This window comes from Mastigoproctus giganteus, chromosome 9, assembly GCF_048544385.1.
Source record: "Mastigoproctus giganteus isolate SK-2022 chromosome 9, ASM4854438v1, whole genome shotgun sequence".
Classification (NCBI taxonomy): Eukaryota; Metazoa; Arthropoda; class Arachnida; order Uropygi; family Thelyphonidae; genus Mastigoproctus; species Mastigoproctus giganteus.
Genome location: NC_143583.1, coordinates 19,375,516 through 19,392,522, shown reverse-complemented (window position 1 = coordinate 19,392,522; position 17,007 = coordinate 19,375,516). Strand labels below are relative to the sequence as shown.

The 17,007-nt window shown below is 37.9% G+C and overlaps 1 protein-coding gene across 1 annotated transcript in view; it reads right to left on the bottom strand.

Annotated features, from left to right (window-relative positions):
- The window catches only part of LOC150080070 (DNA repair protein XRCC1-like), a 179,056-nt gene that overhangs the window by 141,159 nt on the left and 20,890 nt on the right, over nt 1–17,007 (bottom strand). The gene's annotated exons all lie outside the window — the stretch shown is intronic.

The following is a 17,007-nucleotide window of genomic DNA, read 5'->3' as shown; positions in this document are numbered from 1 at the left end:
TTTATTCAGACTGTCAGCCTTAACTACCTGCAAGGGAAACTTGTTACAGTAATCACAAACTGGCTAAAAGAAAATTTCCTACAATCTGATCTAAACCTCAACCCCTGAAATTTTAATTTATGATCCCTAGTTCTGGAATTCTTTATAACAGTGAAAAATTCCATTTCATTCATTTTACTAACTGCTCACAGAGCGTTAAAAACCTCAATCAGGTCACCTCTTCATTCTCTGCATTTATCCATTTCAGCATTCTGCCTCAAATATTCTTTTAATGGCATGTATGCATTCATGGCTTCTGTGATTTTTTCCTTTAAAGGTATTCCATAATTCAAGTGTATTCACCCTCACTCAGCAATCCATCCAATTAATACTTGCCAAACAGCACCTTAAACTGTCAAAGTCCCCTCTTCAAGTTAAAATCGTGCCTTTATCTACTGCAACATCTTTCTTCATTTTCCAACTGAAGACTGCATGATCACTTCCCGACAATGGTTGCTGTACCTTTAAGCCCTGTGATGTCATCTGATTCATTAGTAATGATGAGGTCAAGAATATTATCACCCCTAGTAATTTCTCTAATGTGCTGGTATAAATAATAATCATCCAGTTTATTTCAAAAAAAAATTTCCCCCATAGTGAGTTTCCCTCCCACTTATTCTAATCAATCTGGTGCATATTAAAGTCACTCATAATAAAACATTTGTGCTTGCTTGCCCAATGCCAATCTTATCAACAATTGCATGATATCAAATTAAACATGTGTAATTCAAAGTTACATATAACACTATGAGATGGGCCTGTAAAGATTTATTGAATAAATTGAATAAACTTGTCTTGTAATATGGGATTTTAACTTTCCAGATATTGACTGGATCTTGTGGGTTGGTCACTTGCACACTAGCAAGACTTTTATGGATTTATTGGAGGATTGTTTTCTACACCAACATGTTCGAGGGACAACCAGAGGGAGTAATACTCTTGATCTGATTATCAGCAGTGATTATTCATGCATTAAGAATTTGCTAACACACTTACACTTTACTCAAAAAAAAGTTGAAAAGCACTCGTCTAAAAGATTGTATATAAAGTGAATCCTTTAAATAAAATAATTTATTACTAACCTAACTTATTACTGATTACTTATGCTAATTAGTATTAGAAGTGGCAATTGATGCAAATAAGCAAACGTAGACAGCATCAGCCAAAAAAAAGATAAAAAAATACACACTACATGCCTCACATTTCCATTCTCTAATAACGTGTCTAATTCTTCCTCAAATTTATTCAAACTACCCACTTCCACAACACCAGATGGAAGTTTTTCCAACAATCAATTACTCTCTTGCTTAAGCAAATTAACACATCTGTCCTGCAACCACCCTTTTTCAATTTAAATTCATGTCCTCTTATGTTTGTTATCCAAGAAAGAATAAAGATGCCATCTGCATTTAGTTTACTCAATCCATTTAAAGCCGTAAACAGTTAAATCAGGTCTCCTCACAGAGCCATTTGCACATCTTTAATCCTCGGGAACCTCACCTGAATCCAAGGATACCATTCATATTTAGTGGGCCAACATGGTTCATCCCTTTCCTTCTAGTGTTAACATAAGCAAAGCATTTTTGCTATATAACCTTTGCTACTTTTCTTTGCATTCTTAGCCAAAGAATGCAAATCTCATAATCTGCTTCAGCTTGCCTAACTGCCTTAGTGACTTGAATGCAGAGCAGTTTAGTTACTACACATTCAGTGTGCTCTGATAATTTGTAATCATATGATGCATTTTTCTTCTCTGCTACTAGTGTCATCAGTTCATGTGACATCCACTTAGGTCTAAACCTTAAACAATACCTCTTGATATAAAAAGCTTAGTAGCTTCTATAATTACTTCTCAAAATGCATCCCACTTTACAAAAGATATTACTTTACAAAATATTATCATAATTAAATGAATGTAATTACAAGAATAAGCCAACAACAGTTATTAATCTTCTACTGAAACTTAAGAATTTAAACTTACAACATTGCAAAAAGAAACCAACTTATGAGAAAGGAAAGAATTAAATTTATAAAAGAGTACAGAAAATAACTAAACAAAATTATATAAATCAAATTTACAAAATATTCTAGAAATCAAGAAAATAATAAATATTAAGATACTATTCAACTCCTAACCCAAACCTATACTAATCCACAAGATGACATGATTTAGTAGTAGCATTAATGCTACTTGTATTATAGGAAGTTTTCTTTTAGGCAGCAAGTTAACTAACGAAATAAGTTACCTCTGTTGGTAGCAAAGGCTGACAGCTTCAGGGAATTCACAGGTCAGCAGGATAGTTACCTATATGAGGAGTTGTTATATTTTTTATATCATACTTTTTATTTTTTTTTTATATACAGTAAAACCCCGCTATTCGCAGGGGTTACGTTCCTGAGAAATGCCGCGAATACCAAAAAAGCAAATACTGAGTTATGGCGCCCATAATAATAATTCTTCCATTCCAAAGTATGAAATATATAACAAAAACTAGTCTAAAATTTTGTCTATGTATGTATTATATGTATGTACCTACAAAATATGACTATGTACATAGACAAACATAGACAGTACACATAGTTAAATACAAACATAAGGCATCAAAATGAAAATAAGAAACAATTTAATATTAAATGTAATATTTATTAGAAATTTCAAACAAATCTTTCAAAAATATATCAAGAACATGGGTTGCTGGGCGAAAAATAACTCGTAATCAAAGTTTGTTTCTTCATTTTTTTATTGAGCTTCTTTTGAATTTCCCCGTAAGGCAAGAGTAATTGTTCTAGGTCTCGTTTAAACTTGATGCTTCTTTCCAAATTAGGTTCCATTTCCACCACCTTTTCTGAAAGTTGTATGGAGAGGCTAAAGATTTCCTTTAATGATTTGCTATTTAATTCTGGTCTAACAACATCGAGATCTTCCTCCTCAGGATCATTTTGGTTCTCATTTGACATCGTTACTAATTCATCCAACCCTTCTATTGTAAGTTCATCTGCATGAGTCACAATAAATTCCTGAATGTCTGTTGCTCAATGTTTTCAAAGCCCCCGCCTTCTATTCCCTGTACGATTTCTACAATATCCACAACCAGTTCATTGACATTAAGGATTGTTTTAGCAACAACCACTTCTGGCCACAATTTTCGCCAACACATGTTAATTGTAGATGCTCTTATCTCATCAACTGATGCCTTGATGTTGATCAGGCAATCTGCGATGTTATAATTTTTACAACTTTGACTTACAGTTAAGTCTGACTCCTTTTCTATTTTTTCAATTAAGCCAGTAAAAGTTGTCCTAACATAATAGGACTTAAACGAAGCAATCACACCTTGGTCTAGCAGTTGTAAACATGATATGGGTGGCAAAAACACAATTTCAATGTTTGGGTGGTCAAATTCTAGACTACTTGGATGTCCTGGCACGTTATCAATAAGAAGCAGAACTTTGAAAGGCAAAGATTTTGAAGCTAAATAACTTTCCACCTCTCACACAAAGCTATCATTAAACCACTCTCTAAAAAGTGTAGTTGTTACCCAGGTTTTTTTTATTGGATTTCCAATAAAATGGAAGATGATCTTTATTCTTTTCCTTCGAAGCATGTGGATTCTGCGATTTATACATGAGGATCGGTTTGATCATGTGTCCACTAGCATTTTCACCAAACAAAAGAGTACGCCTATCTTTGGAAGTTTTGAATCCAGGAGCAGATTTTCATTTTGCGTTAAGTATGTTCTGGCTGGCATTTTCTTCCAAAACAACCCAGTTTCGGCTGCACTGAACACCTGTTCGGGAACATATCCTTTGTCCGTAATTAATTTTTTTTATTCAGTCGGGAAACTTTCTGCAGCCACGAAATCCACTGATGGAGACTCGCCTACAAGTTTCATATTATAAAGGCCATATTGATTTTTAAATCTTTCAAAACAGCCATTGCTAGCTAAAAAACTTATCCCACCAGTGCTATCACAAGCTTCGCTAAAGTGTTGATAAAGGTGTTTTGCCTTTTCATGAATGATGAGTGAACTTAACGGTATTTTTTTTTTGGTTCGGTCTTCTATCCACAGATTTAAAGCTTTTTCCATTTTTCCTAATTTAACATCATGAGTTACAGAGCAAATTTTTTAAGCAATTAGCGCGTTTTCACGGACACTACGGCGGATTTTTTCTTCCAATTTCTTGATTGATCATACCGTTGACTCATTGATTTTATAATGTTTTGCCACTGACAAAACACTTTCACCATTAGAAATTTTGTCTAATAACTCAATTTTATTGGCTAATGTCATCACCTTCTTTGATCTTTTCACAATTCCCTTGTTATTCGTAGCCATATTTTTGTAGGGGTTAGAAAAGAATTTGTCCACAATAAAATCCCTTTCTTTTAACCATTAACACACTCAAAAAAGTCTGTTTACACTAACACATTGCAAAACGGTAGAGTTTTCACTTTTGTAAGCATATCAATTAAAAGCAAGCAACGAAACCTTCCATGACAAGTGCATTACACATACTGAATAAGGATTAGGGGGAAACATCTGCACTCACGATTTTGTCACCCACCCCATCCACTGAGCACTGTTTTGACCGGGCAAGATGATTTTTGCCACGCCCATGTTTTTTTATGGTGGAAAATGTTCACGGCGCTTTAAAATTCACATTTTTTTAGGTTTAATTTTACATTAAATCAGCAACTGCAAATACAGATACCACGAATAGTGAGGATTTACTGTATTTATTTTTATAGAGAAGTTGGAGTTACTGATAGTATTCTGCATTGGACAGACTGGCTAAAAGACAAGAGCCAGAGGATTTTCAAAAATGGTCGGTCTTCAATTGCATAAATATGTGGTCCCTCAGGGATCAGTGTTGGGGGCTCTGCTATTTCTAATTTTCACAAATTTCGAATGATAACCTAACTGGTCAGGTGCTTATCAGTCAGTCTCATATTCTACTAGTTCTGGTTGATATGAAGGTGAGAAGGGTAGATAATAATTTGAGACAGGCAAAAAAAGACTTCTACAAAAATAGTAATAGTACTCGCCAAATAGCGCAAAGAAGCCACAGGCTTTTTGGCAAACAAAAAAATAGATAAGAAAGTGCAAATTATATGCTTCTATGCCTATGCTTCCCTCCTCACACAGGTAAACATCCAGTTGCAAAAAAGTTAAGACTTTTGCTGCACTGGCAAAAAGGAAAAACCAACCAAGTAGACAAGAAAACACAAATTATATGCTCTCCTCCTCACATCAGTAAGGCACCTCCGTAGCCAGGTGGGCAGGAGCAGCAGTGCGTAACACACGCTTCTTGATTAGACCAGGGTTCGAGCCCGTGACCACCAAATACGGAGGATGTAGAAAGGTCAGGGAATGACCACCGCATATCACCGGAGCAAAATGGCCTTAGTTGCTAATGCTCCTAAAAACCAAATAACAATAACACGCCAGTAAGTATCCAGTTGACCTTTGAATTTACTCAAAACTGTCAGCCTCAACTACCTGCAAGGGCAACTTGTTCCAGCTATCAATGACTCCCTGGCTCAAAGAAAACTTCCTATAATCTAAGCCCTGTAATTTGAATTTATGACCCCTAGTTCTGAAACTGTTTAGAACAGCAAAAATTCCACTTCATTCATTTTCCTATTCCCTCTCAGAGCCTTATAAACCTCAATCAGGTCACCTCTGAGGTGACTGGCTGCAAAACTCTGTAACTCACATAATCGGAGTCTTTCCTCATATGGTCATCCTTCTGCCAATCTCACCATTCCAGTTACTCATCTTTGGACCCTTTCAAGAAGCTTTATGTCTTTTATCAGATGAGGTCTCTATACCGGACACAGTATTCCAAATGTGGTCTTACAATTGCTTTATATAGTGGGATTATGACCTCTCTATCTCTACAGGATAGCATTCGTTAAATCATCAATAGTACAGCACGGGCTTTTCTGGCTGCCTGTTTACATTATTCAGAAAACTTCATATCTGCCAGTATTGTAACTCCCAGATCCCTTTCCTCCACCGCTGTTTTTAAATTCAACCCCACCAATTGTATAATTTATTTGTGGGTTGCTATTCCCCAAGTGTAGGACCTTGCATTTAGCAGCATTAAAACATAACTTCTCTGACTATCTATGAAGTCTGTTCAAGTCTTCCTGAAGGAGTGCTGCTTGGCACTGATCATTAATGACTCTGATAATCTTTACGCCATCTGCAAATTTTGAGACCATGCCTTCTATCCATTCGTTGATGTTATTTATGAAAATGAGAAACAACAGTGGTCCAAGAACCAATCCTTGAGAGACCCCACTCCGAATGTTACACCAACCTGAAGAATATCCATTAATGATTACAAATAAATTATCTCCAAAAACTAGATCATTTGCATTTTTTCGCAAATAACCTAGATGGAGAGGGGGGGAAAGCTAAAAGCAGTTCAAGACAAAAAAGATTTAGGTGTTACAATTCATTCTGATATGAAATGTAAACAAGTGGCCAAGGAAGCCACATGGTGGCCAGTCTACGATTTGTCGGTATTTGCTAGTAGTTTTTTTTTTCCTTTGTTAGTTGTTGGCGCATTGGCTTCTGTGGCCATAATGCACCTCCCAAGGTTTTTGCACTACTCTGATCCAAGCCTGAGGCAGATTCAAACCCACGACCTTTGGGTTGCCAGGCAGGCACTTTTACCCACCTGGCTAGTGGGGTCGGCATTTGCTAGTAGAGAAAAGTATATCGTTACCCCTCTTTCCAAGGCAATGATCAAACCACATTTGTAATACAGTATACAAATCTGGAGACTGCACCTAAAAAAAAGACACAGAAATTCAGGATAGGGTTCAGAGAAGGGCAACCAGACTAGTCATAAATGCAAATAAAGAACAGCTTAGAAGATATAGACTGCAAAGTCTAACAACTAAATATCCAAGTGGGAGACTTAATTGAGGTGTAAGGCACATTAAGATTATTACTATATTTAATACCACATGAAATTAATAATATAGTTTATTAAACTATAATAATCTGTTTTCCCTTGTAGGTGAGACAAGAATTGGTGGACACAAATATAAAATCTCAGCAGGAGACTGAATTACATAAAGTTCACCTATAGGCAGCAGGTTGCTGAACACTGGAATAAATTACTTCCAACATGGTGGAACAAAGGAGTCTGATTAAGTTGAAAGCTGAATTGAGTGATTACAATGCAGGAATGGAAATTGTATGAATACAGTAGAACGTTGGTTATCCGGAAGTCAGTTATTCGGAACGTCAATTACCCGGAATGATTTGAAAAGCTGATCTTTCTTCATTTTTTTTTATTAACAGTAGTACAGTAAGCTCTGGTTATAGTAATCATGTTTGCAAATTGACTTTTGATTATAATAAGCGAAAGATCGAGTATACTACCTGTTTATAACAGATTGTACAAACAAAACGCAATAAACTGAAAACTGCAAATTGTTTTTATTGTTTTATGGTTGTGACATCTAGAATTCTATGTGACCTTCAGGAATGTGCTTTAGAAAAATATCACAGACTACCGGGTTTCCTCAGAAACCATGAGCAAATTTCAGATTAGTTGAGCTCCAGATTCTGTAAGAATGATATCGGCCCAAAACTGTGCGATTTATTATTTTTCTCAATTTTTTACAGTAAAATGTGAATGAAAAGAAAATGCGTAGTTTTAACATTGCAACAAAAAATGGAAATTATCAATAGAATTAGAAAATGTGAAAATTTACGAAAACTCTGCAAAGAGTTTAATGTGGACTTCAACAATTTACGACATCAAGAAAAATTCCAATGCTATAACAGAATTTGTGTCAATTATGGATAGTGAAGGAGGATCTAGAAGGAAAAAGACGATGTTGAAACCTGAAAATGCCGCTTTAGAGAGTGCACTCACTTTATTTTTTTTTGTTTTCTTCAGAGCGAAATTTAGGTGAACCAATGTCTGGCCCAATGTTGCATGAAAAAGCATTGGATTTTAATTGAAAATTAAGAGGTAATGAAGATTTTAAGACAGGCACGGGCTGGCTGAAAAACCGAAATACGGTATACATGAACTAAATATTCAAGGCGAGAAAACTTTCTGAAGACGAATCAGCAGCCGTTTAGAAGTAAGTTTGCTTCAGTTATAGCAAACTTGGACATATGAGAAAGAAAACATTTATAATGTTAATGTTGATTATTATGGAAAGCATTACCAAGAAAAACCCTAGCCACTAAAAGAGAAATGCCTGCACCAAGTTTTAAGATGAGAAAAGAGCGAGTTACAACTGCTATGTGTGCAAATGCCACTGGGATGCACAGATTGTCCGTGCTCGTGATTGGTAAGTCAATTCTCTAAGCCCCGAATGACCAGACACCCCTGGGATAACAGTTGAAGGCCCCCAACCCGACCCCAGATTTATCCAACACACCACAGAACCTCGAGAAATTGAAAACATTGTGTCAAAGTTTAAAAATAGTCGCCGTTAAAATTCACGAATATATTGATATACAATGATGAATATACTTTAAAATTACTTTCTTTCCTAAAGAGACAAAATTTTGACATACTGTCATGATCACAGGTAGGAATAAAACTGTCTAATGTGAATTTTCCCCACATTATTTATTACAAAGAGATTGCTTGCTAACACGCATGTACGAAAAGAGCCATGAATCTGAGACGAGAAAAGGTCTCCATGTGTTAATCGCACTCTTTTTGTTTTTTTTCTAAGGTTTTGGCAGTTAAAAGTCTTGTGTAATTGTGCTGTATGTTTAAAACCTTATCTTCATTAAACAAGAAGACGTGATCCTCATTTATCGAATGAAATGACAGCTCAGATGCCGTGGCCCTCATGTCCTAACCGATGCTGCATGTTGCTTTAGACGTGTATCCAAAAAGAACCTCATAGATACAACATAAGAATCATAATTATCACTTGGAATATTATTAGCATTAGCATTAGTTGAGGCATATGATGCAAGAAAGCAAGCTTAAAGAACATCAGTCAAAAAAAAAAAAAAAAAAACCCTTCCCATTTTACCCAACCAGTCACTCCAAATGTTTGTCTAGTTGAGCCATCAATTTATTCAAGCTATCAACTTTCACAACAACAGATGGAAGTCTGTTCCAGCAATCAAGTACCTGCTGGCTTAAGGCAAACTTCCGCACATCTATTCTACAACTGTCTTTCCTAAATTTGAATCTATGTCCCCTCACGTTCTTAATCTGAGCAAGCGAAAGTATCCCATCAGCATTGAGCCTGTTCAACCCATTCAAGTCCTTGTACACCTCAATAAGATCACCTCACAAATGCCTAGTCTCCAGATGCTGAAACTTATAGAATTTCAGCCTCTCCTGGTAAGAAAACCCCTTTGTTCCTCTCCACCAATCTTGTTGCCCTTCTCTGTACTCATTCTAGCAACTCTACGTCCTTCCTAAAATGAGGCCCCCAGACCTGTAAGCAGTACTCAAGGTGTGGCCTGACCATTGAATTATACAAAGGTATAATTACCTCCTTGTCTCTGCTAGCAAAATTCCTATATATCATTGACAAAACTCCATGACCTGCTCTGGCAGCCCGTCTGCACTGTTCAGAGAACTTCATATCAGACTGCACAATTACCCCCAGGTCTTTTTCATTCTCCACCTCCTGAGTGTAGTACCATACAGTTCATACGTTTCTCTTGGGATTACTGCTACCCATATACAATACTTTGCATTTGTCAATATTAAACTTCAGTTGCCACTTTCTCAGCCCATCTACCTAACTTTTCTAGATCCTGTTGCAGTAGCATACTGTCTTCACTATCATTAACAACCCTGCCAACCTTTTTTCATCTGCAAACTTGGACATTAAGCCTGATATACCTTCATCGATATCATTAATACACAAAACAACAATGGGCTCAGCACCGAACCCTGGGAGACTCCACTAATAACATTAGACCATGTAGAGCAGTGTCTGTTTATTACCACTCTCTGCCATCTCCCACTCAACCATCCCTTTATCCATTGCAGCAACTTGCCCTTAATGCCATACTGGTCCAATTTGTATAGCTCATATATGTTTGCTGTTTCGTTTTTGGGAGCATTAGCAACTAAGGCCATATTTCTCCGGGAATATGAGGTGGTCATTCCCTAACCTTTCCGCATCCTCCGTATTTGGTGGTGACGGGCTCAAACCCCAGTCTAATCAAGAAGTGTGTGCTACACGCTGTTGCTCCTTCCCACCTGGCTACGGAGGCGCCACAGCTCATATAAAAATACATATTGGTTGTAGAGATTATGCATAGTCTTGTAGGCGCCTCCGTAGCCAGGTGGGAAGGAGCAGCAGTGCGTAGCACACGCTTCTTGATTAGACCGGGGTTCGAGCCCGTCACCACCAAATATGGAGGATGCGGAAAGGTCAGGGAATGACCACCGCATATCTCGGAGCAATATGGCCTTAGTTGCTAATGCTTCTAAAAACCAAATAACATAGTCTTGTAATAAAAATAGTGTTTATCTTCACCATTAACTGCTATTTCACTAATCCAAAATCTAAAAAAGCTTTTAACCTTGTCAGGAATGAGTTCATAAGCAATATGTGGAGAAGGAGGAGTTTTTCATTTTTTTTTTGTTAATTTTTGAAAAATCAATCAAATGGAATATTTTAGCATAAATGCTTTTAAATATTAATTTATTCTTGTTTTGGTCAGTTTCCAAAACAAGAATAAATTAGAGTGAAATAATTTCACTCTGAGCAAGAGGAAGAATCCCATCAGCATTGGGCATGCTCAAACCATTCAAGGCTTTATACACCTCAATCAGATCACCTCGCTGGAGCCTAGTCTCCAGACACTGCAATCTGCAAAATTAAGCCTGTCTTCGTAAGAGTAACCCTTTCTTCCATTCTCTAATCTTGTTGCTCTTCTCTATACTCTTTCCAACAGCTCTACATCCTTCTTAAAATGAGGCCTCCAGACCTGTATACAGTACTCAAGGTGTGGCCTGACCACTGTCATTATACAAGGGAATAATCACCTCCTTATCCCTGCTAGAAAAATTCGTGTATATCATTGACAAGACACCACCAGGAGCTACTCTTGCAGCCCATCTGCACTGCTCAGAAAACTTCATATCTGCCTGCACAATTACCCGAAGTCCTTTTCATTCTCTACCACTGTCAGTGTAGTACCACACAGTTAATACGTTACTATGGGGATACTGCTTCCCATATGTAGTATTTTACATTTGTCAATGTTAAACTTCATTCGCCACCTCTCAGCCCATCTGCTCAACTTTTCTACATCCTGTTGCAGCAGCATACTGTCATTAGTGTCATTAACAACCCTGCCAACCTTCGTATCATCTGCAAACTTGGACATTAAGCTTGATATACCATCATCAATATCATTTATAAATACAGAAAACAACAATGGACCCAACACTGAAACCTGAGGGACTCCACTAATAACATTAGTCCACAAAGAGCAGTGTCCATTGATTACCACTCTCTGTCTTCTCTCACTCAACTATCCCTTTTTCCATAGCAGCAATTTGTCTCCAATGCCACACTGCCCCAATATGTGCAACAATCCTTCATGTGCAACAGTATCAAAAGCCTTTCTAAGATCAAAATATATGATATCAAAGTTATTCCCTGCATCCAGTTGCTTTGTGACCACATCATAGTATCTAATCAAATTGGTCAGACAACACTTCTCCTTAACAAACCCATGCTGTGTCCGAGCTATAACTGAAGTCTTGTCTAGATGATCCTGCAATGCTTCTTTTAACCAGTGCCTCCATTAATTTCCCGGGAACAGAAGTTAAACTAACAGGTCTATAATCACTTGTGTAGCCCTTTGATCCTCCTTTGTGAATTGGGGATACATTTGCACATCTCCAGTCCATGGGTACCTCCCCTGAGTCCACAGAAGCTCTCATGATTATGGCTAGGGGTTTGCTTACTTCCTTTGCTGCCTCCTTTAATATAACCGGATAGATCCCATCCACCCCAGATGCCTTTCTTATGTTTATCTTAAACAATTTCTCCTCCATTTTCCTCTCAGTTATTACAAAATCATCTAGCTCACTGCCAGAGTTTAGTTGACCTGTGGCATTACTTTCCTGAATAACTCCTCATGTGTGAATGTAGAAGCAAAATACTCATTTAGTTTGTTAGCCACCTGAGCAGGATCATCAACAGTTGAACCATCAATATCCAGTGGACCAGTCTGATTCATCTCTTTCCTTCTAGAGGTTACATAGGTAAAGAACTCTTTGCTGTTTTTCTTTGCATGCTTTGCCAAAGATTTCTCATAATCTGCCTTTGCCTGCCTAACCACCTTTGTGACTTGGTTACAGACCAGCTTATATCTATCGTAGGCTTCCATGTCACCCATTAATTTATATGTGTCCCATTCATTTTTCTTCTCTGACACATGTCTCATTAGTTCATCTGACATCCATTTAGGCCTAAACCTTGAACAATATTTCTTAGTTGGTATGTAAAGCCTAGTAGCTTCAAAGATTAATTCTTTGAATGCTTCCCATTTTGAATTTGCTTTTGGTAACATCATCAGTAGGTCACACCATCCAGAATTTAAATACTGCCTCAGACCTCCGTAATCGCCTTTACGAAAGCAAAAAACGCTTCCCTTTACCCTTGATGGTAGTTACCTCTTTGAGTAAATCCCACTTCAGCACAATGTGATCACTGCCACCTAGTGGTGCCTTTATCTGCAGATTATTAATGCATGAAGAATCATTACTGATAATCAGATCAAGAGTATTACTCCCTCTAGTTGCCTCCCAAACATGCTGATGTAGAAAACAATCACCCAATAAATCCACAAAAGCCTTGCTAGTGTGTGAGTGACCAATCCACAAATTCCAGAAATTAAAATCCTCCATTATAAGACACTCTGATTTACAGGCCCACTCGATTTCCCTGTACAGTTTTTTTATTATACTCATCAGAGTCATTAGGCCTATAACACACTCCTGTCAATTTTGATTTCCCTGTGCTTATGTCACACCAAACTGACTCGACACTGCACTGTTCAGCAATGTCGACTGGCTGTACTTCCTTCGATTTTATGTTTCTTAACTAATAGCATAACCCCTCTACCCTTCCTATCTTGTCTATCATTCCTCTACACATTGTACTCCCCAAATTTCAGTTCTAGGCACCGGCGAGGTGATCTGATAGAGGTGTATAAGGCTTTGAATGGTTTGAGCATGCTCAATACCAATGGGATTCTTCATCTTGCTCAGAATAATCACCTCAGAGGGCATAAATTCAAATTGCGGAAGGACGGATGTCGGATAGATGTGCGGAAATTTGCCTTTGGCCAGCGGGTGGTTGGTTGGTGGAACCGACTTCCATCACTTGTTGTTGAAGTTGATAGCCTAAACAAATTTAAAGCTCAACTGGACAGGTATTTCGAACGAACGGAGGGGTGAAATGGGAGTGGGTTTTTTTTTTTTTTTTTTTTTTTGGCTGATGCTGAATAAGCTTGCTTTCTTGCATCATATGCCTCTACTAATGCTAATGCTAATGCTAATGTGACACCACGTCTCTGATATCCCAACAATATCTGCCTTTGATATTTTGAACAACACCTCAAATTCATCAAATTTATTTACCAAACTCCTAGCATTGATGTATACCCAAGTATACATGCACCTGTTCCTATTCTTAGTTACCCTAACACAACCCAAGTGGCGCCTCCGTAGCCAGGTGGGAAGGAGCAGCAGTGCGTAGCACACGCTTCTTGATTTAGACCGGGGTTCGAGCCCGTCACCACCAAATACGGAGGATGCGGAAAGGTCAGGGAATGACCACCGCATATCCCCGGAGCAATATGGCCTTAGTTGCTAATGCTCCTAAAAACCAAATAACAAACAAACAACCCAAGTGTTTACTTGTATTGCAATAACTCCCAGCAATCTCTGAAATACCCTGCATCTTGTTTTCCAGGCTGCTGCTCATTCCAATAGAAGCAGTGCAAGAATCACTTTCACCTCTTCCAGTGACTACTGTTAATCTATTGGTCCGTGTATCCTCCCCAAGCTAGCAGTTTTCCGACCCACCTAACACCGCCTCAATAGCATCAGCTAATATTCTTGCACCCTTTCTATTTATTGTATCCCATCCGTGTAGAAGCAGTCTCTCCTGTTAACAAGAACAGACCAGGCTGAGAAAAATTCTATCCCTTGAGCCTTGCACAATCTCTCCAGTGCCGAACTGATCGACAAAAATCCCTCTTTAAATCCCTCTCTGCTAATAATTTTTCCAATTCGCAAAACCTCAACTTTCTCTGGCATTTCAACCGTGGCTTCTTTAGTGCAGCTGTGTGGCCACAGCTTTTTCCACACTGCATTCATTGTTGAATTCTTAACTTTACCCCACGCGAATTCAATATTTTTTACAGCATTAAGAATGTTATAATTCCACAAATAGTCTTGAATTGAAAGACTGCCTATTCCATCAGTGGCTTCAACCAATTGTAAAAAAGATCTTCTTAGGTAACAAAGTTTAAAGGAAGCTATAACACCTGGTCCATCGGCTGAATTAACAAACTTGTATTCGCTAGAAGAAGGGTAACTTTCACATTTGGGTGCAGATCAGACAAATGTGCAGGATGACTGGGCACATTGTCAAGAATGAGCTAGATTTTGAATGCTATGTTCTTCTTCAGGCAATATTTTAAAAACAATCCTCGAAGATTTTAGCTGTCATCCAGGCTTTTTTGCTCTATTTCTAATGAACTGGTAAGGGGCTTTTTGATATTCCTTTAAAAGCCAGAGGATTTTCTGACGTATAAATTATCAGCGATTTAATCTTAAAGTCACCCTCTGCATTGCCACATAAGAAAAGTGTTAACCTATCTTTTGCAGCTTTAAAACCTGGGGCACTTTTCTCTTCTTTTGAAATGAATGTTCGGCTTGGCATATGCTTCCAAAATAAGCTGGTCTCATCAGCATTAAACACTTGACTTGCTAGATAGCCCTCAGTCGCAATAACATCCTTGAAAGTTTTCAGATACAAAGAAGAAGCTTCCATATCTGCACTGGCTAACTAGGAGGCATAGTCTTTTGATTAAGATCTTCTATCCAGAAAGAAAGTAATTTTTAAGTTTTCACTATTAACGGATTTCTCACTTTTGTAGTGCTTTTTGCAGCCAATAATGTGGAGCAGATAACTGAACTTTTAATTTTATCAGCATTTTGCCTAATTCATCGAATGCTAGATTCGTTTAGGCTGTATTTCTTGGCTAATGTCATAACATTTTTTGCCATTTTCTAACTCTAACAATTTTTAATTTTTCCTCTAAATTTAAAATTTTTTTTTGTTGTAGCTTTCTTCATTTTAGGTACTAAATAAACACACTTTATATAGACAAGAAATATTAAATCAGCAAAAGCAACACTTACTGATTAAAACACTCTTGACGTTGCGCAAACCAGAAAAAGATTCTGTCTGAACAGCTAACGTAGGATAACCGATGAAGAGGGTTCCCGAATGAGGAAGTTTTTTCAAAAATAATCAGACAAACACACCACTGTTTATTGCTATGTTTGGTTATAACAATCAGTTTTGAACGCCTTTGTGATATTTTTCTAAAGCACATTTCTAGAGGTTACAACCTTAAAACAATAAAAACAATTTGCACTTTCCGGTTTACTGGGCTTTTCTGTAAGTGCAATCTAATTATAAATGGGAAGCAAACCCAATCTCAACCCACGCTGCTCCACAAATTGGAGCAGTGTGGCATTGGAGGCAAATTGCTGCTATGGATAAAGGGATGGTTGAGGGGATGAAGACAGAGTGCTAATCAATGGACACTGCTCATCGTGGACTAATGTTATTAGTGGAGTCCCTCAGGGTTCAGTGTTGGGTCCATTATTGTTTTCTGTATTTATAAATGATATTGATGATGGTATATCAAGCTTAATGTCCAAGTTTGTAATGATACAAAGGTTGGCAGGGTTGTTACGGACACTACTGATGCTATGCTGCTGCAACAGGATCTGGAAAGGTTGAGCAGATGGGCTGAGAGGTGGCAAATGAAGTTTAACATTGACAAATGTAAAGTACTACATATGGGAAACAGCAACCCCAGAGCAACGTATCAACTCTGTGGTACTACACTGACAGTGGTAGAGAATGAAAGGGACCTGGGGGTGGTTGTGCAGGCAGATATGAAGTTCTCTGAACAGTGCAGACGGGCTGCAAGAGTAGCTCATGGTGGTGTCTTGTCAACGATATACAGGAATTTTTCTAGCAGAGATAAGGAGGTGATTATTCCCTTGTAAAATGGCAATGGTCAGGCCACACCTTGAGTACTGTATACAGGTCTGGAGGCCTCATTTTAAGAAGTATGTAGAGCTGCTGGAGCAAGTATAGAGAAGGGCAACAAGATTAGTGAATGGAACAAAGGGTTGCTCTTACGAAGAAAGGCTTAAGTTTTGCAAATTACAGTGTCTGAAGACTAGGCACCGGCGAGGTGATCTGATAGAGGTGTATAAAGCCTTGAATGGTTTGAGTTAGGTATGCTCAATGCTGATGGGATTCTTCCTCTTGCTCAGAATAATCACCCGAGAGGGTATAAATTCAAATTGAGGAAAGACAGATGTAGGATAGATGTGCGGAAATTTGCCTTTAGCCAGCGGGTAGTTGGTTGGTGGAACAGACTTCCATCCCTTGTTGTGGAAGATGATAGCCTAAATAAATTTAAGGCTCAGCTGGACAGACAGATATTTCGAATGAATGGAGGGGTGAAATGGGAGCAGTTTTTTCGGCTGATGCTGCATAAGCTTGCTTTCTTGCATCATATGCCTCTACTAATGCTAATGTTATTGCATTTGCAATACTACCAACAGCTGGAATTCTGTGGGATTCAATGTTATTATGGTGAAATGTATTTCTCCTTCAATGAAATCTTCAATCACGTAAAAAATATAAATAAATTTTCAAAATATCTGCTC